At 37.5% G+C, this 12,721-nt stretch overlaps 1 pseudogene; it reads left to right on the forward strand.

Annotated features, from left to right (window-relative positions):
- Positions 1 to 2,025: 2,025 nt before the first annotated feature.
- Positions 2,026 to 4,375, forward strand: LOC125911385 (lysine-specific demethylase 3A-like; annotated as a pseudogene).
- Positions 4,376 to 12,721: the final 8,346 nt, after the last annotated feature.

Raw genomic sequence — 12,721 nt, forward strand, 5'->3', positions numbered from 1 at the left:
CACACACACACATATATATATATATATACATACCTACATATATAATGGATTCATTTTTTAGTTAACATGTAATAAATGTCCACTGGGCTGTATAGCTTAGAGACTAAGAATAAAGTCCTGGAGGGCAGGGGCTGTGTCTGTATCACTGGTCTGCATCTTCAGCACTATGCATGGTGCCTGGCAGGTAGTAGATGCCTGAGTTAATGAAATCAGACATATTTTGGTTCCCATCATAGTTCTGTCATCTATAGTCAGCTGCCTAGGTTACTTGACCTCTCAGCTATAAAATGAGGAGAACTTCATAGTTTTGTTGGGGGGATAAAGTATTCATGTAAGTACTTTATAATATGTCACATACTGCATCACAGGTGTTTGTTGTTAGCAGGAATTCAAATGCTGACAGCTTATGGAATTGAAAGTTTGAGATGTTAAATTGTGTATGTCAGCCTATCCAACTGTCTGTCAAACTATAGCTAGAAAGCCCTGCCCAGGAAAGCAATCTGTATCACATCCATTTCATCACTTCCTCCTCTTCCTGCTAACTAAACAAAAAAAGTTTCTAAGTCTTCTTTTGATTGCTCTAGTGTGGAAGGCACTGTTGGATGGCTACTCACTAGCTATTCCTTTCTCTCTTGCTCTCAGAGCCCCAGTTTATTTGGAATGAAGGGAAAGATTACATTTTTGTTCCCAGTCCTTCATTCCCTTTCTGTAATAGAATTATACATCTAAACCTTTTGGTATGTGACTTTGTAGCAATTTCCACTGGAGCTGGCAGAATATATATCCTTGCCCAGTTTGTGTTGGAATTAGCCAGGGAATTTTTTTGGCAAATGGAATGTTACTGTACATGACATTAGCAGAGACTCTGAATGTGTGTGATTTTGTGATTTTTATCTGGCTTCTTGCACACCTACCATTTGCTATGAGACTATTCTAGGGTCATCAGTAGTGCCAGAATAAGAATATGCATGGGGCAGACATGAAAACACACACAGTCTGTATTCAAGCCCAGTTGATCCCAGCCAAACCCAGCAGAATTACAGACGACCTACGTGCCCATAAGTGAGGAACAGATGCCTGTTCTTATAAACCACTAAGATTTTGGGAGTTGCTTATTATGGAATATTATCACAGTGAAAGCTGGCTAATATAGGCACTGCCTGTATATAATGTATATAATATTATATAATTATATACATATTAAATATAATATATACATATACATGTATACATACATATATTAAATGTATATATTATATACATACATATTAAATATAATATGTAATATAATACAGGCACTGCCTGTATATAATATAGTCTGTCTACCTCCAGAAGATTAATCATAATTAATCTAAGCTAATCCTGTTGCCCTTTTCCATACAAGAGAATTTTCCAGATTTGCATGGAGCTAAATGTGGCCAAATGACCCAGTCTTAGCCAGTGAAATATGTAACAACTACTGGAGCTTTTAGGAAAGCTTATGTCAGGGTGGCATTGTAGGGGCTGAAAGTGGTCTTTCCCTTTTCTTCTTTGCTTGAAGTTTCAGTGGTTATCTTGAGACCATAATTGGAAAACACAAAGATGGAAAACTAACAGCTAGCTACACATGATGGAGCAAACAAATAGAAAGTCTAGGCTCCTGATGACATGGCTTAGTGGTTGACCAACATCAGCAACCATCTATCTCTACACTTCTTATTTAGTCGGATTTTTTGCTTCTTGCTTTCCAAGTCATTCTTGACCTACTATCACTGAAATAATGTCAATTTCATCATCTTAGTCACTATTTCTCTGAGGTAAGTGATGAATATGAAAAGGGAGCTATGTGATCACAAGTCTCCTCACACAAACCTTAGGAAACCTTATTTGTTAAGTTATTAGAACCTGGTGTGTGTGTGTGTGTGTGTGTGTGTGTGCGTGCGCGTGCGCATATAGTTTTGTTTGCTTGTTTTTCCTGTGTTGCCTCTTTGTAAGAAGGTTTGTAATAACAATGAACAATTAGCTGATGGTTACTTTTAACCAAAAATGTGGTGGCGACTGATTTGGATATCGTATGCTGGCCAAAACTGGGGACCACGATGTCAAATTGTTATTTCTTAAAAAGAAGCTGGTTCAACCATGGAGTCACACTAAGAACAGCTCTTACAGAGTTGCTGGTGGGTGGGCTTCCAAAGATATTTAAGAAATATGTGATGTGTGCAATACTACCATCTTCAACTTGCACTGGGTGTATCCTCACTGTAAATTTGGAGTATGTGCGGACTGCTACCAAATGAAAAGCAAAAATTGCCAAGAGAGTATTATCTACAAGGTTTTCCTCAGCTGGGATGAATGAAGAGTCAGGTATATGAAGCAAGGAACTTGATGCCTACACAGGTCAGTCTTGGAAAAGTTCTTTATAATGTTGGAGACTGTTCATTTTGTAAGATCAAATGTGGGATAGAGGCAAATTGTCCTTGTTAAAACAGTAAATTCAAGCTCTTTTCAAAGCTAGCCTCAGAAGAAGACATTAAACAGACACCTTTAATGAGAGGAAAAACCTATTCTTAGTGTTATGCTTCTGTAGAATCCCTCAGTCTTGGAAGCAGCAGCTGTAGGCAAGGGTGCAGCCTCCGAGCCAGCCAACAGCATAAAGCTGACCTGTCCAACCAGCACTTTTCCTTTACATTGGCCAGCAGACTCAACAAGAGGGAATGTCAACACAGAAAACAAAGACAAAATGGACAAAAGAATGCATAAAAAATCCTTGATATCTTTCCTTCTTTGGTAGAAAATAAGACTTCTCTGATTTATGGAAGAACCTCAAGGATTGATACTAAGCATGACATTCTGATAACTCGTCACTACTGGCTGTGTGGTAATTGCTTACTGTGCTTGCAGGATCCCAAAAATAAGAGGAACTGGAATGTTTTCAAGGAGTACGGGAAACAGGGTAGCCAGTAATGGTGTCTGGATGCATCATAAATTGAAGGCTGAATTTTGAAAACTTTACTCCCTCATCAAAGAGTTTGATAACCAGTAAGTTGATCTAGTTAATTGTAGGACTATCTTAGTCTATTTGGGCTGCTATAATAAAATACCATAGACTGGATAGCTTAAAAAGCAAACATTTATTTATCACGGTTCTGGAGACTGAAAAGTCCAAGTTCAAGGTATTGAAAGACTTGGTGTCTGGTGAGGGCCACTTCTTGGTTCATAGACAACTGTCTTCTTGCTGTGTCTTCTCAGGATAGAGGCAAGGGAACTTTCTGGGGTCTCTTTTATAAGGGCACTGATGTATTCATAAGGACAGAGTCTAATCACCTCCCAATGGCCCCACTTCAAAATATCACATTGGGGAGTTAGATTCAAAAAATGAATTTTGGGGGAGACACATTCAATCAATAGCAAGGACAAACGAAATTATCACTGAAGTCACAAAAGGAGACTTTTGAATTGTACTTGAAGGTATTCCAAATCTCTTGAAAAATGAAAAGGAATTAGTGATTTTGAAACTTAAGGTCTGGTTACCAGGAAGAAATTTTAGAGATATAATGCCTTACAGGTTTGATGATCTAGTGGCCAACATTCCATTGTTTGAGTACACGAGGTGAGATGGTGAACTGCATTTTTTCCTCTAGGCTACCAAATGACTATGGCCAGATTGGGGTACCAAGATGTATGGTGCTTGTAGACTAATTATTCTGGAAGATCAAAAATGTGGAATAACATCTTTACTGAGATATATCTGTTGCAGCTGGTGTCATGGTCTATGTGGAAATTTCAAAAGGACAGTGACTGAGAGAGAAGTCCTTAAAACTTTCCAAGATAGAAATTTTCATGAACTCATAAAAAAGCAATTTATTGAAGGAAAAGAGAAGCCAAGAACCTTCTGGTACATACATACCACTAAAGACACAGAGAAGTTATTAGCATTTCTTTAAAAGTTATCAGAAAAGCAAGTTCAGGAAAACCCAGCAACCACGATCTTACTAATCAGATCTGGTGTTTAGACCTATCACTAAGAAAACATCTTCATCAAGAGTATGAAGTTGAAGGCTGGGCAATTGTAAGTTTCTCAGAGATGTGGTAATTATCCCAACAGGAACTCCATATGAGGTTCATAACTTATTTAGCTGTATCAAGTGGTTGATGATTTTGTTTCTCAGAGCATTTTAAACAATGTTTCTGGCTTACTAAGGAATTCTGTTATCTGTCACAGACTCATACCAATCATGAAGATAAATTATAGGTGAAGGATGTTATCTACAATGCAGTGAAAGATGCAGTAGCTATACTAAAAGCCAGCAAATCCATTTTCAACAAACCCTAAAGGCCCCAGAGATGCTGTAACCCTGGCACAATGGAAATGATTTATTGGTAGCTGTCAAAACTTTTCAGGAAGGATTCCTGGGGATGTTAAGAATCAAGTTACTTCATTTTTAAAAACTGTGCCTGACTTTTGAGGGTACACTGATAATGTACATCTCTAGTGTTTGCAGATGCTAAATGTGTATATGTAGTGAGTATTTACAGAGCATGCATCCTTAAACTGTGACTTCTTACCTACTATACAAGTGCAGACCTTTTACCAAGCTGCAAAAGCAAAACCCCTTACCAGCTTTGGATCAATACCTGTGGTTATCCCATAGCTACTTATTTGGATAGTTTAGACGAAATGCATTTATAACTATTAGGAATCACTTTGCACAGTTTATTTGGGTTGAATTTTTTTCATGTTTGTCTAAGTAACGCTCCTCTGCATTTTAAGATTCAAAAGAGCAATGGAGGAAATCAACAGCTAATGATGGAGTTTTTATTATACTGCATAAGATTGACGTTATATAGTAGAAATCAATCAACTGGGAGGTAATAATCTTTTTTTTTTTAGTAGCCAACACTTTTTTAAAATGTTTTTTTTTTTTTAACGTTTATTTATTTTTGAGACAGAGAGAGACACAGCATGAACGGGGGAGGGGCAGAGAGAGAGGGAGACACAGAATCGGAAGCAGGCTCCAGGCTCTGAGCCATCAGCCCAGAGCCCGACACGGGGCTCGAACTCGTGGACCGCGAGATCGTGACCTGAGCTGAAGTCAGACGCTTAATCGACTGAGCCACCCAGGCGCCCCAAAATGTTTATTTTTGAGAGAGAGAGGAGAGCATGCATGAGCAGGAAGGAGAGGGGCAGAGAGAGAAGGAGACAGAATCCTCAACAGGCTCTAGGCTCTGAGCTGTCAGCACAGAGCCCAATGCAGGGCTCAAACCCACGAACTGTGAGATCATGACCTGAGCGAAAGTTGGATGCTTAACTGACTGAGCCACCCAGGCACCCCAATAATCTTTTTTTAAATAAAATTTTTTACTTAAATGAAGCTTTGCTGACTTTAAGTGTTAAGTGTTTTGCACTATTCATATAATAAAGTTTGCAAAATACCTTTGCTAAAAGTAATGTAGCATCAAACCATGTAAGGTAAAAACTAATATATTTGCAGAGAGAAATAAATTAATTCATTATCATGATTGGAGACTTCAATACCCCTCTGTCAGAATGGACAGATTCAGCAGGCAAAAATTAGTAAGGACATAGTTGAACTCAACATTATCAATCAACTGAATATAATCAACATCTACAGACCACTTTATCCAAAATGGCAAAATACATATTCTCCTTAGGCTCACATGGAACATTCACCAAGGTAGACCACATTCTGGATATAAAACACACCTTAACAAGCTTAAAAGAATAGAAATCAAACAATACCTTCTCTTAGACCACAATGGAGTTAACTAGAAACCAAGAACAGAAAAATATTAGGAAAATCCTCAAACATGTGGAAATTAAACAACATACTCTTAAATAACACACTGGTCAAAGAAGATATCTCAGGAGAAATTTAAAATTACTTTAAACTACATGAAAATGAAAATGCAATGTATCAAAATACATGGATGCAGTGAAAATAGCACTTAAAGTGGATTAATATACATACAGCATTAATATATATATTAGAAAAGAAGAAATTTCTACAATCAGTATTCTAAATTTCCACCTTAAACTAGAAAAATAAGAGCAAATTAAATCCAAAGTAAAAAGAAGAAAATAATAAGAATTAGAGCAGAAGTCACTGAATGGAAAGCAGGAAATCAATAGAGAAAATTAATGAAACCAAAAGCTGTTTCTTTGGAATGATAAATGAAATTAATAAGCCTCTAGTCAGGCTAATAAAAAAGGACACAAATAACTGATATTAAAAATGAAAGAGAGGACATCATTATAGATTCCTTAGACATTAAGAGATAATCAAGGAATAGTATGAACAACTCTATGCCTACAAGTTTGATAACTTAGATTAAATGGATCAATTCCTTGAAAGGCATCATCTGCTAAAACTCACACAAAAAGAAATAAATGAAGCAAATAGGCCTATATTAATTAAAGAAATGAAATCAGTAGTTAATAGACTTCCAAAACAGAAAGCACCAAGTACATTTGTGTATTCTACCAAACATTTAGGGAAGAAACTATACCAACTCTCTACAATTTTTTTTTCAGAGGAGAGAAGCAGAGGGAACACTTCATAACTCATTCTATGAGGCCAGCATTACTCTAACACTGAAACAAATAAATTGCAAGAAAATAAAACTACAGATGAATATCTCTTATGAACATAGAGGTAAAAATCTTCAACACAATATTAGCAAATCGAATCCAGTGATGTATAAAAAGAATTATATACCATCACCAAGTAAGATTTGTCTCAGGTATGCAAGGTGGTTTCAACATTTGAAAATCAATTGATGGAGAGCCAAAGCATAAGCGACTCTTAAAAACTGAGAACTGAGGGTTTATTGGGGGGGGGGGGGGGGGGGGAAGTGTAGGTGATGGGCATTGAAGAGGACATCTTTTAGGATGAGCACTGGGTGTTGTATTGAAACCAATTTGACAATAAATTTCATATATTAAAAAAAATAAATTGATGTAATCCATCACATCAATAGGTTAAAAAAGAACAATCTAATGATTGTATTAATAAATACAGAAAAAGCATGTGACAAAATCTAACACTAATTAATGATATAAACTCAGTAAATTAGGACTAGGGAACCCTTCCTCAACTTGATAAAGAATACTAAAAAAAAACCCTCAAAAACCCAAAACTAAAAACAACAACAACAAAACCCAACAGCTAACATCATGCTTAATGGTGAGAAACTTGAAACTTTCGCACTAAGATCAGGTGCAAGGCAAGGATGAGGATGTTCCCTTAAACCATTCCTTTTCAACACTGTACTAGAAGTTCTAGCAAATGCAACATGACAAGAAAAGGAATCTGTACAAGATGGGAAAGGGAGAAATAAAACTGCCTTTGTTCACAGATGACATAACTGTCTATGTAGAAGATCTGAAAGAATCAACAAAAAACTCTTGGAACTAATAATTATAGCAAGTGTGCAGGGTCCAAGGTTAATATACAAAAGTCAACTGTTTTCCTATATACCATCAGAGGACAAGTTGAATTTGAAATGTAATTTCAAATTTATATAATACCATTTATATTAGTATTCAAAAAATGAAATAATTAGATATAAATGTAACAAAGTATGCACAAGATTTATATGAAGAAAACTACAAGCTATGAAGTGCATTCTTCTCAATTTGATCTGTTAATTCAATGCAGTCCCAGTCAAAATCCCAGCTAGTTATTTTGTGATTATCAACGTCCTTAATCTAATGTGTATAAGGAGAGGCAATGATCCAGAATAGCCCACACAATATACAAGGAAAACAAAATTGGAGAATTGGCCCTACCTAACTTCAAGACTTACTATAAAGCTACATTAAGACTGTGTGATATTGGTTAAAGAACAGACATATAGAGCAATAGAACAGAATAGAGAGCCAAAAAATAGATGTTAGCTGATTCTTGACAAAGGAGATAGTCTTTCTGACAAATGGTGCTGGAACAATTGGATTTCCACATACAAAAAAGATGAATCTAGACAGACCTTATACCCTTCACAAAATTAACTCAAAACGGATCACAGTCTTAAATGCGAAATGCCAAACTATAAAACGCCTAGAAGATCACATAGGTGAAAACCTAGATGACCTTGGGTATAGTAATGACTACTTAGATATAACACCAAAGGCACAATCCATAAAAAAATATTTGACAAATTAGACTTTATTAAAATTAAAAACTCATGCTCTGGGAAAGACAATGCCAAGAGAATGAGAAAGCCATAGTCTGGGAGCAAAATATTTGCAAAAGACATATCTTATAAAAGACTGTTATCCAAAATATAAAATAACTCTTAAAAGTCAACCATAAGAAAACAACCTGATTAAAAAATAAGCCAAAAACCTAAACAGACACCTCATCAAAGAAGATATTCAGATGAAAGATAAGCATATGAAAAGATGTTTCACATAATAAGTCATCAGGGAATTTCAAATTAAAACTATGAAAGACCACTGCATTCTTGTTAGAGTGGCTAAAATCTGGAATACTGATAGCACAAAATGTTGGTGAGGATGTGGAATGATAGAACTCTCATTCATTACTACTGGGAATGCAAAATAGTACAGATACTTTGGGAAGTCAGTTTGGTAGTTTCTTACAAAACTAAACATACTTTTACCATATGATCAAGCAATTGATCTCCTTGGTATTTATCCAAAGGAGTTGAAAACTTATGTCTACCCAAAACCTGCACACAGATGTTTATAACAACTTTATTCATAATTGCCAAACGTGGAAGCAACCAAGATATCTTTAGTAGGTGAATAGATAAACTGTTGTATTCCCAGACAATGGCATGGTATTCAGCACTAAAAATAAATGAACTATCAAGCCATAATAAGGCATGGAGATACCTTACATACATATTACTAAGTAAGAGGAGACAATCTGAAAAGGCTATGTACTGTATGATTCCAACTGTATGACATTCTGGAAAAGAAAAAACTATGGAGACAGTAAAAAGATCAATGGTTGTTGGGTGCTGTGGGGGTGAGGATGGGAGAGATTAAAAAATGTCATCTTAGATTGTCACATACTCAATTAGCCTACCTGCTGCTGCCATTTCCCAGTATTCAGTTTATGCCATACGGCAACAAGTGGGGCTTCAGTGCATCCTTACACAATTTCTTCAACTAGACTGGTTTAAGAATCTTTAACATCCTCATATCCTAAGAAGTTGAATGAAAGATACAGCAACTATTACAATAATTGACATGACATTGGCAGTATTGGGTGCTTACATAAACTTATACAGAACTTATTTAGTGAAAATGATTCTGGCTTTGTAATAAAAATATGAATTAGAATTTGAGTTGTATCATTTATTCATCATATGACTTTGAATAAGTTACTTAACTTCTTTTGGCCTATACTAACCATCCTTCTGCCTACTGTATAATTACAGATACCAGTGAGGTATTCAATGGGCATTGTATTTGGTAAACTGCAGAGGGGTCTGGATAGGTAAATCTCTATTAATAGTACATGTCCTCAGAACAGATGTGTGCACTGACAGAGTGAGGCAGCAATTTGTATGTGGCTGTTCTGGGGCAGGACATCTGGTTAGAATCTTCTCTATTTCACATGAAGCTTGCCTATATGTGATGATGATGGGCCTGCTCTAAAACTATAAACTGCAGTTTCAGATCCCACTGGCCTATAGCAAATTGACCATATGCACCGTTGCAACTCAGGGACAGGGACTGCATCTTACCTTTTCACAGAGTATAAACCCAAAAACTTGTTAAGTGAAATGAATTTTGGGGCACCAGAAATTTCCAGGCACTTTTGGTATAATTAGAACATTGTGGGTCTTTTCAGGTAAATAAAACTTCCCTGGATTTTGTTCTGCTCCAGTAGAAATCCCTACCTTATTTGCACTCTTCACATACCATAAGAATTAGATCTGTATGTATTTGTCTGGTTAATCGCTCTTATCTGAAATGATAATAAAATTTCTTTTATATCCCTGAGAGAGCCAAATGGTTACACAACAGACAGGTCCCTAAGTTAGGCCACAGTGTGCAGATAAACCGATGGCAGTGCTATCTATCTTCATATGAAGATAAGGTATGAAGCCCAGACATTGGCAACACCTCTAGGTCATAAAATCTAAGATACATGGGGCTATATGGCCCTTGGAGATATTTTATTCACTCAGACTGATTACATTTCTAAGAAGAGTATTTCAGGAAGGCAGGAGACAGCTGCATTCTACACTTTTCATCACCACTCACCTATGGAGCATCCAGATATTTGTGTAAGACATTTGACTTTGCTCTCTTTTTGATACCCTTGCAGGGGTGTGAGGCTAGTATACTTATTATTCACTGGAAGGTAATTGACATGAACTCTGTCTCTGATCCAGAATACCTTATTTGCATATTCAGCATGAAATAATAAAGATAAATATTTAAAACACAGTAGTTTTGGCATAATTATAAAATAATGCTGAATTTCTAGTGCAGGGGAATGATGGGCAAGATGTGGCCTGAACTGTATATGTCTCACCCAGCCCCACACTTAGTTTAGGAAAAAACTTAGAGTATGGGGCAGAGCCTGCAGTGAGGGAGAATTGAAAGGGTAGGAGATTACAGCACAGTTGGGACCTGGGGAGGGCCAGAGACCTCCACTCCCAGAAGGCACGTGGTAACAAGTTAAAGAGGACACAGGAGTGAGGGGTCACAAAACTTGAAGATGAGGTTTCTTTGGTAACTTATCTGCTGCTCTTCTAGGAGCTACACCCCTGGGTAGGGGTAGAGGAGTTCCAGAGGCCAGAGGGAAATTTGGGTGTGTGTCCCCTCAGGTCTAGGGAGGCTCCTCCCCCCCCCCCCCCCCCCCCAGCAGCAACAGGTCCTCCAGAGAAGAACTATCTTAGGAAGAGCCAGGAGGATGCCCAGGATTTGCACACCAGCTAAGGCTATGACAAGTTTGAGAAGAGGTAAGAAGGAGACCAAAGGGCCTCCATAGGGTGGAGATGGGGCAGAGGTAGCAACCATTCGACCACAGCACAGCTAGCTAGGAGAGGCAGAGGCCCCAGCGCTGACCCAGCCTGGTCAGAGGGAGGACCCTCCAGAGGGGTGCTGTGTTAGCTGGCTGTGGGAACTGCAGTGGATAAGGGTGCTGGTCCATTTGGCTCTAGGAGCCTCAAATGTATCTCAAACCTCCATTCTGTGACTTACTAGCACTGTGACCCCAAGCAACTCACCTAACCTTTCTGGGCCTCAGTCCTACCTGCAAAAGAGAGATAACAAGACTACATTTTAATGTGTAACTGAATCCTAAGGTGAGGATTAGATGGCACATGGTGAGCCCTAAATAAATGGTAGGTATTATTCTCATTGTTTAGTCATTATTGTACCTGTGGGGCCCTTAAGAAAATTGGAATTATTTCTGCAATGAGTTGTTTCATGTCTGACTGTCCCTCCACCCCCTTTCCCCAAACATGCACACATGTCTAGATGTAAACACCCAGAGAGCAGGACCAGGGCCAGTGTCATTGTGGCATGGGCAGAGATAGTTGTCAAATCTTGCTTCTTTCTTAATTGTATAAGGAATTCTGCACACCATAGAAGGCTTCCCTAGTCTATTAACATATTCAACAATGAATTATTGCTATCAAAATATTGCCATCTTTTAAAAAAAGTATCCCTGCTTTATTCAAGTGGAAATTGTCCTTAAAGAGAGGGTAAGATTGGCCCAGGGTCACACAGCTGGTGAGTCACGGACTTCAGCCAAGGGCCTCTGTTTCCAGAGTCTATTCTCCCAAACATTATATTACATGGCTATACAAATAGATTTAAAATAACATTTTTTTCTCATTACAGTAATTCAATTGAGAACAGATATAATGCTTCATGTATGAATCATACATGAATCATACTAATTTTGATTAGTCAAATCTATCATGAGTAAACACATTTTAAAATTATTTTTACTATCTTAATTGCAAAAGATATTATATAGTACTCTTGCAGTCAAGGACTATCAGAGCTGGAAGTCACCTCAGAGATGACAGTCTCCTTCCACTTTACTGATGAGGAAATGGATGCCATGGAAGTTTAAGTGAGTTTTTCAAGCAATTCAGTAGAACCACTATGACTGAGTCAGGGGTTGAGCTATACTTTCTTTGCGCTCCAAGAGCATCCTGGCAGTAGATTCCATAACATCCTGAATCAGAAATATGGACCCCTAGTAACTGGCATACAGATTGCTCATGCTAGAGTTCTTCCAAAAGATGTAGAGATATTCAAGGTGACTTAATTTCCCATTAAAAGAGGACTTTGAAAGTGTTAGGAGACAAAGGCAAAATATGGAATAGCAATTATTCTTGGTTCAAGATACTCCCAATTATTGGACATACCAATTAAAGGTATATTTTCTGGGTAGTTTGATCTCTATAGCCAGTCATACATCTCTCTGCTCCTTTATTTAAGGGACCTGAACATATTGGTATATTTTGTAGTGTTCAATGTAATGTTCAACGTTTTCTTTAGGTTGTCTTATAAAGTCACTAGGATATTTTCTACCAAGGTTATGAATTGGGGGGATGAGAGGAGTGTTACACATTGGATACCCTGGAGGGTAGAGTGAAATGGATTTAGGTATATTAAGTTAGCAGGAATTCCAAAAATCTCCCCCATTATAGGGGAGGCAGTGTAGAAAGGCAGAACAGATTATGTCACATAGTGGGAACCATTTGAGAAGGAGTGTTTACT

Source organism: Panthera uncia, assembly GCF_023721935.1.
Source record: "Panthera uncia isolate 11264 chromosome C1 unlocalized genomic scaffold, Puncia_PCG_1.0 HiC_scaffold_3, whole genome shotgun sequence".
Classification (NCBI taxonomy): domain Eukaryota; kingdom Metazoa; phylum Chordata; class Mammalia; order Carnivora; family Felidae; genus Panthera; species Panthera uncia.